We start from the raw sequence: 16,404 nt of genomic DNA, 5'->3' as shown, positions 1-16,404 counted from the left end.
GCAGAGGGAAGGTGGGGCTCAGGGAAAAGGGATAAAATTAGTCACAGCGTTTCAATGATTGGAGTCTGAGTTCATGGTTCTGCAAGGATAAACACACGGACCTATCTCAGTGTGGGACTGGGCAGGGGAGGCCTACAGCATTTGGAGACTGCAGGATGTCCAACTGCAGATATGGAGTTTGTTTTATACACACTCAGGGCACAGCTGGATCAAGAAGGCTATGGCAGATGAATCTGAGGGCAAAGATAAACTCAGGCTGTATAGGATGTTCACGGGTGGCAGAGAGAATATGTGTGTGGGGTTTCTGAAGGGCTCTCATTTGCCTGGTGTTCCTCTTCACCTGGGGCAAGTTTGGAAGCACACAAGCTGTTTAAGTTATATTCTATTAACCTTTCCCCAGCGGCTGTGCTTGCCTGGTCTGATCCAGCACACCACCACACACATGTTCTAATCGTTTTTGCTGTTTCACTGATTGCAGAATTAGAAGCATCCACCGTCTGGTAAAAGTGGGTCACGGGAGCTCCTGATTCTGCTATGCTGCTAATAGATTTCTGAATGGCAGTGTAGGGGGTGCCTGAATGTGACATTTGAGCAGAAGAACAATGATGATCGCTCACTGATGATTTTGCGCTTGAATCATCCTTTTCTCCAACATTACCATGTGTGGGGGAGGACTCACAGATTACAGGTGCTGGGGAAAAAATGAATGAGGCAGTGAGATGCTCATCTGAAAGCAAGTGAGTGCTTTTATCGGGCTTTATCGCGATAGCTCCCTCTTCCTGGGCCAGTATGCCATTCTGCCACTTGCCTTTCTCATCGCCACTCTCTTCTCTGGGCTTCCACCACAGCAACTTTTTCCAGGCCTGCTGCCCAGTGAACTGGCAGGGCACCTGAGATAAGCTCTTTCCACAGCCCATCCCCCTCTCCAGCTCCAGGCCACCACCACGTAGAATCTGTTCTTTCCGTGTTGCACCGTGAGGTGCACCCCTTGCTTGGTCTTCTCCTGAACCTCTTCCTTGCTCTTCTTTGTGTCTTGTTCTCTTCCCTTATTGTTCTAGTTCTATAATACTGCTGTCTTCACGCACTGCATAGGAAGTGAAGCCACACCGGTTTGTAATGAAATAATTGAACCTTTAGGTTTCCCCCAGGACAAAAAGGAAATTGAATCAAGTGATAAAGACCCAGACATTGTCAAATTCACCATATGGGCATTGTTCTTGCCAATAATCACTTACATAGAGCAGCTGTGGGTAGTAGCTCTCTTACTTGCTGCCGCCTCTTATTTGTGAAAGTGCAATTTTGCTTAAACCACGTCTTTCTTTTAGCTCCACAAAATGGTGATCATAATCACGTCTGACCCAAGCCCATTGCTTATGTGCGTTCATGTTTAATTTGAAACCTGTCAACAGTGATTCCTCCAAAGCCTCCTGTTCTCTCAGAGCTGCTCTACCACTGGGTGCACTGGGATCCTAGAAGAAAAAAAAAAAAGAATAAATCAACGTAAAATGATGTAATAAAGTCTTCTTAAATAACAACCAGGTAGTAGATGAACATATATGTGACCTTTGAAATGAGCATGTACAAGGAAGTTGAATCCAGCAAATAGCTGGCTGCGTGCCTGCTCTTTACTAATAGGCTGAGAGATACAGCTGCTAGAAAGATATTTAAAACGTGACTTCTATAAATACACACATACACATAGACACACTCCATTTCCTTCATTTGACAAACTCTAATTTCATTGGGATTGACAGCATTGCCTTTGTTGAGCATGCATTTAACAAATGAGATTAAACAACTATCCCACTCAGTTTCATCTAATTCCATTTGACAGCAAAGCAGGTAGCTAGAATAATGTAGTTCCCGAGGAGCTAAGAAGGCTTTCCTTGGGGTTAAGTGACATAACTTCCTGGATCAGAAGTACAGCAAGTATCTCTTCTGTTGCTTCTGTGTTTTTTGTTTCATTTTATTTGTTAAAGTATAAAATCAGTAAAGTGAACCAATCAAGTGAACAAGTTAATAAGTTTTTGCTAATATATATATATATTTGTAAAAGTATCCTCCAAATCCAAATATACAACATTCCTGTCTGCCAAAATGCAAAAGTTCATTTCCTAATCAATACAGCTCCACAGCCCCATCCTCATGGTAGCCACTATATTATCTTCTAATAGAAAAGATCAATTTTGCCTGGGTTTAAACTTCATGTACAGTGCAATGAGTAATATTTTTTCTTCGTTTGGTTTATTTCACTCAGGATAATGTATTCCAGACTTATCCACACTACTGAGTATATCATTAATTCATTTTCAGTCATTGCTTCCTGTTATATGACACGGTGCTTACCATTGGGGAACTTGACTGTTTCTGGCTAGGCTCTGGCCTCCATGTTTTATTCTCTTTTATTAATTTGTTCCTTGACAGTTACATACATGTATACAACACATTCTGTTCACACTGTTCCCTCCACCCCTTTCCATTGTCTTTACATTTTCTAGCAGTCTATAGAAGGACTCCTAGAAATGAGCAAGGATGATATGACTGTGAGTCTGTTTGCTCCATACTAGCAGGAAACTCCACTCACCACGCATAGACGCATGCTCTAGACTTGGAGTGGCGGGCCTGAGTTAGGTTTTCTTTTGCCTAAGATTCCAATTCAGCTCCAGGATATGTTGTCACATATCTGACATAAGTGTTGGGGGACCACACACTTCAGTGCTTCATCTCCTTAAACCCTGATGTGGGAAAAGGCAGGTGGCCTTAAGGAACAGATGGCAGTTAAGACCTAGAGAGGGTCTTCAGGAATCCAGGAAGGAAGGAAGAGGAGCAGTTTCTTGTCTGGAATGCTCAGGTATCTGGTACCGTGCCTGCCTTTGGACAGATCCAAGGACACAGCTTCATTTTGGTTATCTTTGCTGGCCATTCTGACACTTTCTATTTTCTGACTCCTGGAAATAAATTCTTCTTGCATCTTATAAGAAAACAAACTGTCCAGATGGTATGGCTAGGGTAGGCATTGGACATTTGGCAGAAGCGGGCACGAAGGGATACCCCTCCCTTCTAGCTGTCAGATGAGGACAGCAGCTGAGAGTACAGCTCTAGAAGCTCCTGGGAAGCGAAGGCCAGGTGTGCAAGCTGGATCTGGTGTTACGATAGTGTAAGAAGGTGAATTGTTTAACTGTGCCCCTTTGCCTGGGATTGTCCCGGTTCAAATACTGAGCAGCCCTTGAGACTTCCATAGGAAGCCCCTTATTCTAAGGCAAGCAAGATGGCTGATCTCCTTAGAAGAGGAAACCATTTTCATGTACTTATTTATGCACTCAATAGACAAATGCTACTGTGCTTCTATTATAGACCAAGCACTTTGGGGTTTGGGAGGATGGAGTGGTACCTGACAAGGCCACAATGATTCCTGTCTCCCTTCTAGAATATTTTCTCTGGAGAGAAAAGGGTGGGACTTAAAGAAGTCATTGTAATGCAGTGCAATGCTTGCCTGAATAGCCATAATAAGGCAAGGAAGGCTTTAGTTGAAAAAAAAATACCAGGGGCTGTAGACATGGTAATCGACGACCAGTCCTTCATCTCCTAAGCATATCCACAGAATTCCAGAGCTGAGAGAAAAGCAGCTCACAGCAAAGTCAGGTGTTCTCATAGTGACTGGAAAAAGAGGGTGGGAAGATAAGGAAGCGCATAGGTGTAGGCCTCTGGATGAAATCCCTTTGTGCTGCTTAGGTCTCCAGGCACATAGCAGTGCTTCTTTTCCTTCTTTGAGAGTCTCTGTTGGATGGTGCAAAACAGTGAGTGTGTTGTGAACAGGAGTCTTTGGCATTGTCCATGCTCATAAATTCAGATTGACAAACATGCCCTGGCAAACCTTCCACATCCTTTCAGGTCATACAGATAAAGTGGATAGGGGCAAGGATGATGCACTGGAGCTAATAATTCAGTATGTTTGTAAACAGGGCTCCAGGGTTGAAAAGCTAGTGCCAGATCTCCTACATGTTATGTTACAACAGAACAACATGTACTTCTAGATATCTTAAACTAATGGAGATGTACTCTTGCTTAAGAGGCCCAGTTATTGTTGGTTAAAAAAAAACCTTTTTAGTGCACTTGAAAAATATGATAGCTGTTATAAAGGCTACAAGGCCAACCTAATGCAAGCTGGTGGATACGAATACATCCACACACACAGAGTGAGGGAGTAAGAGGAGAGAGGGAAAGAGACAGGAAAGTAGAAGAGAGGGAGAAGGAAAGAGGAAGAATTAGATAGACAGACAGACACAGACAAACAGATCAGAGACAGAGACAGAGAATACCTTTTGAATAGTTTACTTTCCATTCAGTAATTATACAACAAAAAATAAATCCCTTACCTGGATGAGAAGGCCCAGCCATTTAGTCCAGTGCCAGAGGCACATCCAAGCAGGACAAGTCTTGAACCTCAGCTTTTCTTTCTTGTCTTCTTCAACTCAGAGGTACTACTAATGATGTTTCCCTGAAAGGATGTGTCCTTCTATTGAGGTCTGTTGAAAACATAAGGATAGGGATGGGTGCTGTTTTTTTTTTTCCAACCAGGAAGTTTCTGTTGTTTTCATTAACTGTTAGAAATGGTGCAGATATGTCGAGCCAATTTCTTCTTCTTTCTCTACCTTGACTACCATGCAAGGAAAATAGAGATTCTCCCGAACACTTTTTTTTTTTCCTTTGACTGGGTGTCACCTGGGAAAGCAGTGGCACACTAGCCTTCTCTGAATCCTGACCCTTCCCGGTTTGCAACCATCACACAGATCTTTCCAGTCTGTCTGTGACAGGTGGAGGAGGAAGCACGGCAGCCTCCCCTGGATGACCTCCCAGTTTTCCTCCGCAAAGAAGCAATAACGGAGGCTTATCCATGAGGAACGAAGTGCCTCTTCCCTTTACAGTTTCATGATGCCTTTCTTTGTAGCGTGTTCAGCACGGCTTGGCTTGATTTATGATTTTTTTGCCATCTGGTTTATTTCTCTTGTTGTTTTGTATTGTTTTAAATCTGCTCGAGGCCATCTTTGACTGAGCTTTTTTTAAAAAAGACAAATTACAAAAGCAAATCCTAAGAGTGTCATCTGAAGGTTAGGGATGAAAGAGAAGTTTAAATAGGACTCTGATCGTCCCTGTGAAGTCCAGTAGCTAAAAATAAAGTTCCTTTTCCTTTGTTGATTATGCAATAGAGCACAGTCTCACATGTGAGTGTGGTGGAATGTAGCAGTTGTTGTTGGGAGAATTCCTGCCTGGGCTTTCTTCAAGAGAGCTCCAGTAGTTCTGTGAATAACTGATTTCACTCAGTTAGTGATTGAGCACCCACTGGGTGCAAGGAATGCTGCTAGACACGTTGTGATGTGGGTGAGTTTTAACCAGGCCAAGATTTCCTTTTCACGTGGTCTGGGCTCAGTGTTTATCCCACGAAGGAAGTGATGTCACTGTATCTAAAAGCAAAATGAAGCAAGAATGAAGTGAGAAAGGGGTCCTTCCTTCTAGAGGAAGAAAGAGTGGAGTTGTTTGAAGGAGAAGGGACTCCTTGGGTACTGGGTGTTGTCTGTGTTCTGGGAAGCCATGAAATATCAGTGATCTGGATAACTATGTTTAAGCCGTGTTCTTATTAAAACCAGCAGGCCTGGCTTTACCAGACAAAGAAATTCTGAAACAATTTTGGAAATACATTTACAAGAGTGGAATTCATAAATGGAACTGCACAGCCATCAGTTGTACTGTTTAGATACAAGGTTGGATGAGCAAAAGAGAATTTTACAAGTATGGCTTCAAAGCTCTAAAATGAACTTGCCTAATTGGTAGTAATGATGTAGAGCATCTTGCTGGAAGGCAAACAAATCTCATATCTAAAAATATTCTCTTGAATGTAACAGCAAATGGAGCGTCAAACAATGTTTGCAAAGCATCTTGGTTAAAGATGTTGGAAGGGAGTCGGGCGGTGGTGGCGCACACCTTTAATCCCAGCACTCGGGAGGCAGAGCCAGGTGGATCTCTGTGAGTTCGAGGCCAGCCTGGTCTACAGAGCAAGATCCAGGAAAGGTGCCAAAACTACACAGAGAAACCCTGTCTCGGAAAAACCAAAAAAAAAAAAAAAAAGATGTTGGAAGGGAGTTAAGGACTGTAGGTTAATAGCTAGTACCTGACAAGCTGGTCCAAAAAATTTGGAAACCTTTTCGAGAGATTCTTCAATCCATCTAACCTTAGAATCACCTTTCGAGAGTTTTGGACCTGCGTGTTCCTGAGCCCAGTCTGGATGGGCTAGGTCTACTTTTGCCTTGCTGTGATGACAATGCCCATTCTGGTTAGGTTTTTATTTTGTTTTGGCAACTTGACACAAGGTAGATTCATCTGGGAAGAGAGAATCTCAACTGAGAAGATGCCTCTAGAGGAAGACTGGTCTATAGGCAAGTTTGTGAGGTATTTTCTTGATTAACGATTGATCTGGGAGGGCCCAGCCCACTGCGGGCAGAGCCACTTCTGGGCAGGTGGTCCTGGTGGTATAAGAAAGCAGGATGAGCGAGTCATGGAGAACAAGGCAGTAAGCAGCGCTCTTCTCTTCAGTAGCCTCTGCTTCGGTTTCTACTTCCAGGCGCCTACCTTGAGTTCCCGCCCTGACTTCGTGATGGGCTATAAGCACAATGGTGGAATAAAATTGTCTTTGTAACAGCAATGGAACCCTAACTCTGACACTGCCTGACAGAAACAACTTAAAAGAGGAAAGAATTGTTTTGGTTCGTCGTTTCAGCCCATCATGAAGGAGAAGACATGGAAGTGGGAGCTTATGGCAGAGGCTCCATGCGTCACAGTAGAGCATGAAGCAGAGATGTCATTGGAACAAGGAGCAGGGCTATGACTTTCAAATGCTCACTCCAAGTATCCTACTTCTGCTAGCTATGGATTCTTCCAACTGCCTAAAGGAGCCACAGCCTCCTAATATAGTGTGATCAGCTGGTGAACTAGCGTTCAAAACACAAGTGCCATGGAAGACATTTCAGGTTCAAATTATTAACACCATTAGACTGATTGCGTCATACTTTTGAGTGTCAGATGGAGAATCTGTGTGCCCAGAGAGCATTCCAGGGTACTTTGAGTTAGAGAACTGCTGCCCTGCTCCATTTCTCTGTGAAAGCTCCTAACTGTATCACCCTAGAAAATTTTGTCTGCAAGACAGAGCAGCATAAAATAGCAAATCTTAGGATATACCATTGACTAGATTGTACATGTGTTCATTAGCTCAAGACCAATTTTAAATCCCAGTCAATGTTATAATTCCTTCAAAGGACTGCAAATCAAGTCACACACAATGGTTCTTGAAATTATTCATGTTCATTATTATAGGGCTGCGTTCTTAAGACACTCAGCTCCTCCTAGGTTGGAGAGCCAGAGACATAAACAACTTTTTTGATTCCTTAGCTTTCAAGATGGTTGAAAGGATGACTAGTGATAAGTGAATAAAAAGTGGAACGTCAGTGAGCGAGCAAACAAAAATTCAATGACACTCTACTGTAATCCATATGCATTGTAAGGACCTTTTGTAGCCACCCCCTGACCTTCACAGCATCTTTATTTAGGCGTCTGGAAGTACATTTCACACAGGAGAAGGTTGAGTGGTGATCATAGTGACAGCTCAGAAATGGAGCTAGCAGTCAGGTCTAGACCATTAGGGTTCACTGGACCATTTAATTCCCTTCCCCTCTTCCATCCTAGGTCTGACCCTAAGGGGCCACAATCTGTTTTATCCTTCTTCTTCCCCCCTTCTCCATCCCCTCCCTTTTCCCTCATCAAGAACACTCTAAATCGTGATTCTCGCTGTGGGGTCCAGCTTAGAGATCTGCTTTGGCTCCTGCTGGACTCATCCAGGTCCACTTTTTTCTCCAAAGACCTTGGAAATCTGTTTGAAAGTACTTGTATGTAGAGTTCTCAGCTTTGCCATGCTTTAGCTAAATCAAAGGTAGGACCATTTGCTCCAGAATTATATGTAAGTTCTCTTCATCTCTAGAGTGGAATTAGGCAAAGGGGCTTTAGGGATCCCAAATTCCAAGCTGACAGCATTAAGAAGCTGCCAAAGGACATGGGTATTGGCAGCTTCTGCTATGTGCCATTTGAGGCCAGGGTTGTGCTCAGCCTCTGGGCTATGGTTCCAGAAATTAGAAGAAAAGGAGGCAGGCAGCAGGCAACTAGAAGGGGCAACCTTGCCTCTTCCCCAGAGATTTTGTAGAGGTGCAGCAAGTTTCAGGATAGAACTTCTCAGAGGTTCATGGATGACTTTACCACCTTTTTCATTCCTTTTCTGAAAGGTGGTCCCTGCATCATGACCAGGATGACTCCTATTCACACTACTGACATTTGAAATTAGGTGAATCTTTGCTGTAGGTGGGCTAGGGTTGGGGGATCCACCCATAAGAACTTCTCTGGTCTCCCCTGCCTACCAGCTGCCAGTAGACCTCCTCTTCTCCCAACTATGATAATGAAAAATAGCACCTTGCTATTGCATCAGACAGTGTTGTATCAGGCCAAGTACCACTGGCCTAGCATTCTAGTAGAAATAGGAAGGAGGAAGAGATGTGCTATGGTTGCAGGGACACTAGGTTGGGAATGCTGGCAGGGCCCCCAAAGCTCTCAACTCCTTTTATTCACTTAGCCAGCAGAGATACCACCAGGAAGTAGCACGTAGAAGTGTATGGACCTTTACTACCCAGTGTGATACCAAGTTTGTCCACTTATGCTTTTCCATGTTGTCCTCTTCCTCACCAATCCTTGGTACACAGTTATGTGGCTCTAAATACCCTAAGGAGCCTAGGCCAGTGGTTATGATAGCAGACTTCGGACCTAAGGCTGTGGTAGGTTTAAGTCCCAATTCTGCCATTAGAGAGCAAGTTTCTTATTATCTTCGTGACTCAATGCTTTCACCTGTAACATTGTGGTAACAATAGTATTCTCTTTGTAGGGTTGATGTTTGTGTGGGTTGATTATGAAAAGCATTTAGTAGAGTTCTTGGCACATAATAAGTACTTTGTTTAAGTGTTTTGTAAATAAAACAAAGAATCTGGATGGATAAGATCTGATAGACACAGTCATTCAACAATTGTTTATTGGGTGCTGAACAAGGCTCCACCCTTACCTTGTAGTTGTTCTGAGTTTGGTCATGATGCCACAGTAACTTAAGTAAGGTTCTGAGCCATTGTTTTACATCCTAAAGGGGATTCCAGAGTTGACTGTCTTCATCTCTGGACTAGAGGCTACTCTGGGAGCAGTGCCCATGGAGGGGCTATGCTCTCTTATACAGTGTCAACATCAAACGCTCTGCATTCCAGTGGACATGCCACATGGCTTTAGGGCCACATGCAGTGTTTCTTACTCATCAAAAGGCGAGTGCTAATTTACTCTGCATGGGTTCAACATCCCACACAACAATGACTCAACCCTGTCACTCTTCAGTTATATATAAGATTTATTGAACCCATTATTCACTATTTCATGCCACTTGTGTGAGAAATTTGAGACATATTTTAAGCACATTCATTGGAAATATTATTCTCTCTCTCTTTCTCTCTCTCTCTCTCCCCCTCTCTCTCTCCCTACACCCCTCCTTCCTCTAAACAAGTACCCACTGAGTACCAGCTGCCACTATAGATATTGGGGACAAAGTAATGAACATGGCAATGGGACTTTCATTCCAGATAAGGACTATAAACAGAAGTCAAAGGAAAGAGAATAGTTTATTGTAGTTGGAGTTATCTCCAGTCCTGCTCTGGCCCACAGCCACTCAGACCCAAGTAAACACACAGAGACTTATATAACTTACAAACTGTATGGCCATGGCAGGCTTCTTTCTATCTAGTTCTTATATCCTAAATTAACCCATGTCTATTATTCTATACATTGCCACGTGGCTTGTGGCTTACTGGTACTTTACTCTTGCTTCTCATGGCAGGGGCTGGCTGCATCTCCTGACTCAGCCTTCCCATTCCCAGAATTCTCTTCTCTGCTTATCCCACCTATACTATACTTCCTGCCTGGCTACTGACCAATCAGTGTTTTATTTATCAATCAATCAGAGCAACACATTCACAGCGTCCCCAGCAGTTTATCAATGGGATAGTCCCTGGAGAAAAGCCATGCAGAGACTGATGTGAGACAGAGTAACTGGGATGGAGATAGTTACAGAACCTTCCCAAGACAGGGGGCTGTTTGGATGTAGATGTAAAGTCTGAGGAAGATCCAGCCATGGTGAGGGCTTTGCAAGCTGAACATACAGTCTGTGGACAAGCTCCAACACAGGAGAAAGCCTGGTATCTTCAAAGGAAAAATGAAAGATGTATTCTGAGCAAGGAGGAAAGTTGCTGGGAATGAGGCTGGAAAGAGTTAAAGTGGGTTCAGATCAGGCAGGCATTGCTTATAAAGTACAGTGAGATGCCATCAGAGAGCTTTATGTGGATGAATAAACAATCTGATTTATGTTTTTTAACATTTTTAAAGATACATGTTTTATGTGTGTGTGTGTGTGTGTGTGTGTGTGTGTGTGTGTGTGTGTGTGTGTGTGTACCCAAGGAAGACAGAAGGCATCAGATCTGTTGCAGCTAGAGTTACAGGCAGTTGTGAACCACCTGACATGGGTGCTGGGAACCAAACTCAGGTCTTCTGCAAGATCAGTAAGTGCTCTTAAGTGCTGAGCCATCTCTTTAAGCAGCCCCTGATTTATGTTTTAAAAGGAGGGAGTAGGTAAGTATGTTGAACACTGTTGACCTAAGATAAGAGTGAAGAGATTCAGTATATCTGGCCACATGCAGGTCAACTTGACCTTAGCAAGAGCATTTGCAAAGTAGAAGTGGAGAGCAGCTCCTCTCTTTGCCTTTTTGTTTCAGAACACAACAGTGCTATCAAGCACCAGGCATTTGCATTTAATGAGGCTGATAAGTCAATACTATTTAATATTAATTTGGTCATTTTTTAAGGAATGAATTTCTTTTATTCTCTCCAGAAAAAAAGACATTATAATTATAATGGTCACAATGGTAGTGGTGATGCCATCCTTGAAATCCAAGATGATTTGACTGCTTGCCATTTTGTAGCTTGTCAGTGTGTCAGCACAGGCTCACATCAACACACACACACACACACACACACACACACACACACACACACACACACACACACAAACACACACATACACACACACCATGCCCTGATCCTCCATACCAGCAACAGCCCATGTTCATTACAAAATGGCTGCCCACTGCTAAAAGCTGCCTGTGACTTAGGATAACTACCAGGCCCCTTATAAATTGGCTATGCAAGATATAGAAGTGGCTGGGTAGTGGTGGCACATGCCTTTAATCCCAGCACTCGGGAGGCAGAGCCAGGTGGATCTCTGTGAGTTTGAGGCCAGCCTGGTCTACAGAGCGAGATCCAGGACAGGCTCCAAAACTACACAGAGAAACCCTGTCTTGAAAAAACAAAACAAAACAAAAAATACAGAAGGTTTACCTCAGTCTCCTCAGAGATGTGATCTGATGGTTGTCCTCTGTGAGACCTTTTATTTCCAAGTCCACCCAGCCTCATAACTATGTGTGAACTTTTAAGTCCAAGAACGGTAGGAAATCCCTCAGCATAAATCCTTAAAGGGGCATTTGACAAGGCATATAGAAACTCATTCTTGGTGGAAAGTGGCTGCAGAGAAAAACATGTTTAGCACAAGCTTAAATATTAGCTGTGTTTTTTATGCAGTCTCCCACAGCATTTTGAAACCCAGACATTTTTCCTGACTGATCATTCCCTTTGATTTTTTTCTTCCAGTGCTTTGATTTCATAATACAAGAATAATATTTTTCTGGATTAAACTTCTTGTAAGTAGCCTTACCCAGGGGATATTTTAAACTATAAAGATGATTCTGTTTTCTCATAGGCACCAAGAAGAGCAAACACAAACATCTAACAGGTTCTGATGAACTAGCTAGCTCTTTTAAAGGCATGCCTCCAAATTTTCTTTTTCTTGATTCTAGATCTTAAGTTAAGGTTCCATAATTTTAGTGCTGTTGCATACACAGTGGAGAAGAGCCCCCATCAACTTGCATTCTAGATAGACGTCTGGTCCTGAGAGCTTCACACTAATGCATTGTGCCTTCAAGGTGTACTTAAAGCTTGTCAACCCCTGCAAGTTAAATACCCATCTTCAATACGCTGACTAAGGCCTCAAAATTTGACACCTTTGTTCCTCCTGGCTGACAAAATTGAGTCACATTAACCGCAGAGGCACCTTCTTTCTGCAGTTAACACACTCTGGGCAACTGATAGCTGTCATGATGAAAATCAAGCATGAAGCCTTCCCTTCCTGGCTTGCTGTGTTGTCGAAGTGCTTAACTGGCAGGGGCTTCTTATAAGCTTTCTTCTATCTACAAGAATCTCTTGTCTTGGGCCATTGAACTCCAGGTCTATGCTGAGTTTTTGTTTTAATATTTCTTATTTAGTATTTGGCATTTCATACATGTATACTATGTGCTCTAACCATGCCCTTGAATTATCCTCTTCAATCCCTCTCCTACTCCCTCTGGATCTCTTCTCCTCTACAAGTTTTCTTCCTATTTTAATTACACTGAGTTCTTATCTGAAAGTCTAAATCCCAAACCATAATGCCCTAAAGGGAGAAAAGCAACTGTGGGCCTTGCCTGAAGTACCCTTCTCTTGTCTTCCAATGGAAGTGAGATTGTAAGACCATGGTCACCCTGGATCTCTCTTTAACCAGCACTTCGCATACTTAGGAGGAGAACCAGCTATGGACTGCATTTTCTTGGGGTGATTCCAACAAACAGATTTTCTGGGTCAGTAGATATGAATGCTTTCAAATTGCCCTCCAGAAAGTTCTTAACCGCTTTACTTCCTTATCAGCATGCATTTGTTACAGTGTGTTCTTCATTCGCTTACTCATTTATCTATTCTTTCACCTATTGATTCAGCACCAAGACTGTGTACCAGGTAACAGCTACGCAGAAACAGATGCACTAATGACTTCCTACCTAGGCTTGGGCTTGAGTTTTCTTTTAGCCTCCTTTAAGAGCTGTTGAGACTGGATCTGGGTTGCTCAGAGACTGACCAGACAAGATAAGCTCTCCACTTATGAGGTGGGGATTGTAGGTAGGCAGACCACAGAGAAAGAGTCCTCAGCCCTGTCTGCTCCTGCCAACCACCCGAGGACTTCTCTTACATCCTGATTTCTAGGTTCCATTGTGGAAGATTCAGATTTCACTGATCTGGGCTGTGACTTGGGCATCCTGATCCTTCAAAGCTTCCTCATCCAGTCTCTTGTGCAATTACCAGGGTTGACACTCCCTCCAGATTCTTTATCTAGGGGACTCTGGCTTACCAACCACTCTCCATTGGGCCATGATCTACTACCTTGGTTCTTGAAGTTACAACTTGTCACTTTAGATTTGATGTTTATTGTTGTTTCCTCATACACATCTTTCTCATGATGGACCATGAGAAACCAGCCAATACCAGGTTTATGTTTGAATAGATTAACCATTGTCATGGAAAACTGTTGTTGAAGAAAAAAATCACCTCCTTTTCATCATATTTATTACTTATTTATAATTTCAAATGTGTCTTGTTTTATTAAGCTTTCCACAAAAGGGTACTTTGACATTCTATCTTTTATTATAATAATACCAACCCTGTTGTATGGGTACCATGTGCCAGGAACAATTAATTCTAAGTGGTTTGAATCTGTTGCTTCATTCCCATTAACAACCCTGGGGCATCCACATAGCATCATCATTCCTTGTACCTGTGAGGAAACTGAGGTGTACATGGGTAATAGGACTTGCTCATACTCACATAGCCAGCCACTGAGCTGGATACCTCTATCTCATTTAATGACATATGGTCTCTGTTGTACAAATCCAAAGGTTTCCTCTCTGTCTTGTTATGTCTTTACATTGTATTTTCCTTCTTAAGTTAGAACTACAGGGAAAGAGTGAGTATGCACCTGGGAGCCCTGAGGGTGCCCCTCAGCTAACACCATGACAGGGGGCTCAAGACAGAGTTGGGAAAGAGAATCACTGGACTGCTTAGAAGTCAATCGTTTTTGAGTCATTTAGGCTGCACCCACTGTACTGAGTTGTCTCGGTCTTGTGGAGAAACAGCTTAACTAAGTAAAACCAGATGGTTATCACCTATGCCAAGGGATGCCAGTCGCTTCTGCCATTTGCACTGTCATATCTACATACTTTTAGAATAGTCTCGGGGAAAAAAAGAGAGAGAGAGAGAGAGAGAGAGGCAAAGAAAAGCCTGGGCATGATTCAGAAACAGCTTGGATTTGTCTGCCTTTGAAAATACGAAGCGCTTCTCATCTGCTTATTCTCCTGGGAGAAATCAGCGGCTCTCAGAAGTCAGTAATTGTGATCTCTTGAGTCACAATTTCTGCAGTTGTATCAGAGCCCTGTGTGGAGATGCAAGATGGAGACAGCACGTGGGTCTGTTGCCATAGATGAGTCAGAGAGTGGAGGGGCTGAAACTGCCTCTTAGAAGGAAGAAATCAGCCAGGCTGAGAAGCAAATAGATTTGAGAAATGCATTTTGCCTGAAGGTTCAATAGGGAATGCAGGTCAGATTTACCCAAATGTCTTTAGTCACGGTTCTCTCCCCTGTTTTTATCTCACACCCAGCTCAGAGTTTCAAAAGAAAGGGCAAAGGTGAACCTTTACACCCGTGCCTTTGATAGTTCCATCCACATCGGTAGAAATAAGAATTCTTATCAATTTCTAAACTGAAGGGAGGTTATTAAAATATATGCAAAATCAGTATTCTACTTGTATATTCCTCAACTATTTTCAGCTTATTAAGATGGATTTCTACTTCTGTCTTTGTGATCATAGCACTCAATTCAAATTCCAAAGAATGTCACTAACATACCTTTGTTTTTTCTCCTGAGAATAAATATCACCTATGGTAAGAAAATAAGTTGGAAATATTCACATGGATTTTGACATAGCCCTAAGGAGTTAGTCATTAAAGAATATCTGAATCCTAATTAGCCTTCAAATAATCTTTTTCATGGTAAAGCACTTCTGCTTGGAAGAACACCATTTCAATATACTATTTGTCACCTCATTACCTGAAGGCTGCTTGGAGGCATTTTGTGGAATTCAAATCATTTGAGAGCACAAAGAGGCTGTATGATGTCACAGAAGATGTATAGAACTTTGAATCCTAACTCTAACCCTGTTGCTAAGTAGCTCCATGGCTTGAGACAAGCTACCTCTCCTGGGCCTTTTGTTTCCTTGTCTGTGAAACGGATTGTTCTAATTTTTGTCAAATGAAAATCAGAAGACTGTATGTGACAACCTCTCCCTGTCTTTCCTACTATGTGAATTGCCGGTTGCCTTCTTTCACACACAACACATATGCGTACACAAGCACACACCCACGCAGACACACACACAAACATATGCATGTACACATACACATACTCATGACCTTGCATAGCCCTCTCCTCAACTTCTTGGAGTGGGAAATTCTATCATGCTATGGTGTTTCTTTTCCTTTTAGGTCTTTGTTCACAGAGGCCTTCCCTGGCCACCCTCTCTGAAGTAGTGAGTTCCATGTCCCCCAGCTTCCTACCACTCTCAATCTGCTTTCACTGATTTACTTTCTTCCTGGTGATTAGCAGCACTGGAAAGCCCAATAAGGCAAAGATGAAGGAGCTGATGGCACAGAAAAGAAATTCCAGAGATAGACTCGGATGTTGTTCAGGTGGTAGATGAATTCACCAATGTTCATTCATTTATTTTAAATGTTATAACACTAAAAGTAAAACTTAAAAAATAAAACAACAAAAAAGTGATCCATGAATGGAACAATACCATGAAACTTGTAATTTTATAATTATGCAAATTTTGTCTACATGAGGCCCCAAAATTAAAAAAGAATCTTAATGTGGTTGAATGAAGCTGCTACTGACAGGTTGGCACAGACATCTAGAAAGCTCCTTAGACCTCAGTCATGATTCTATATTGAACATTTGATAGGAATTAGGAAATTCCTACTTCACTAATAGGTATCATTTTTTTCCCATTTTATAGGCAAGGAAAACTGTAGCTCAGAAGAGCTAAGTCATTTTCCTAAAGCCACACAGATTTCCCCAGGTAGAATCAAGGTTTGTGTGTAGGCTCAACTCACAAGTCCCACATCTGTGCTAACAGATCACAAAGCTTCTGTTATGTTTGCTATTTGAGGGCAAAACATGGTGGATGCAAGTGACTGTGCCTAGCCTTCTAATAGGGATATAGAATATTCCTCTCTACCATGTAAATTAAAAGCAAATACCTTTGCCTTTAAGGAACCTCTGACTGTCTGCCTTTCTACTACACATCTTGAGACC

The 16,404-nt window shown here is 42.5% G+C and overlaps 1 protein-coding gene across 2 annotated transcripts in view; it reads left to right on the top strand.

The window, feature by feature from the left end:
* Rai2 (retinoic acid induced 2) overlaps positions 1–16,404 on the top strand; it is a 64,126-nt gene that overhangs the window by 26,370 nt on the left and 21,352 nt on the right. The window lies entirely within an intron of this gene.

Source organism: Peromyscus californicus, unplaced genomic scaffold (assembly GCF_007827085.1).
Source record: "Peromyscus californicus insignis strain IS unplaced genomic scaffold, ASM782708v3 Scaffold_10__1_contigs__length_136768540, whole genome shotgun sequence".
Classification (NCBI taxonomy): Eukaryota; Metazoa; Chordata; class Mammalia; order Rodentia; family Cricetidae; genus Peromyscus; species Peromyscus californicus.
This window is presented reverse-complemented; position numbering and strand designations above follow the sequence as displayed.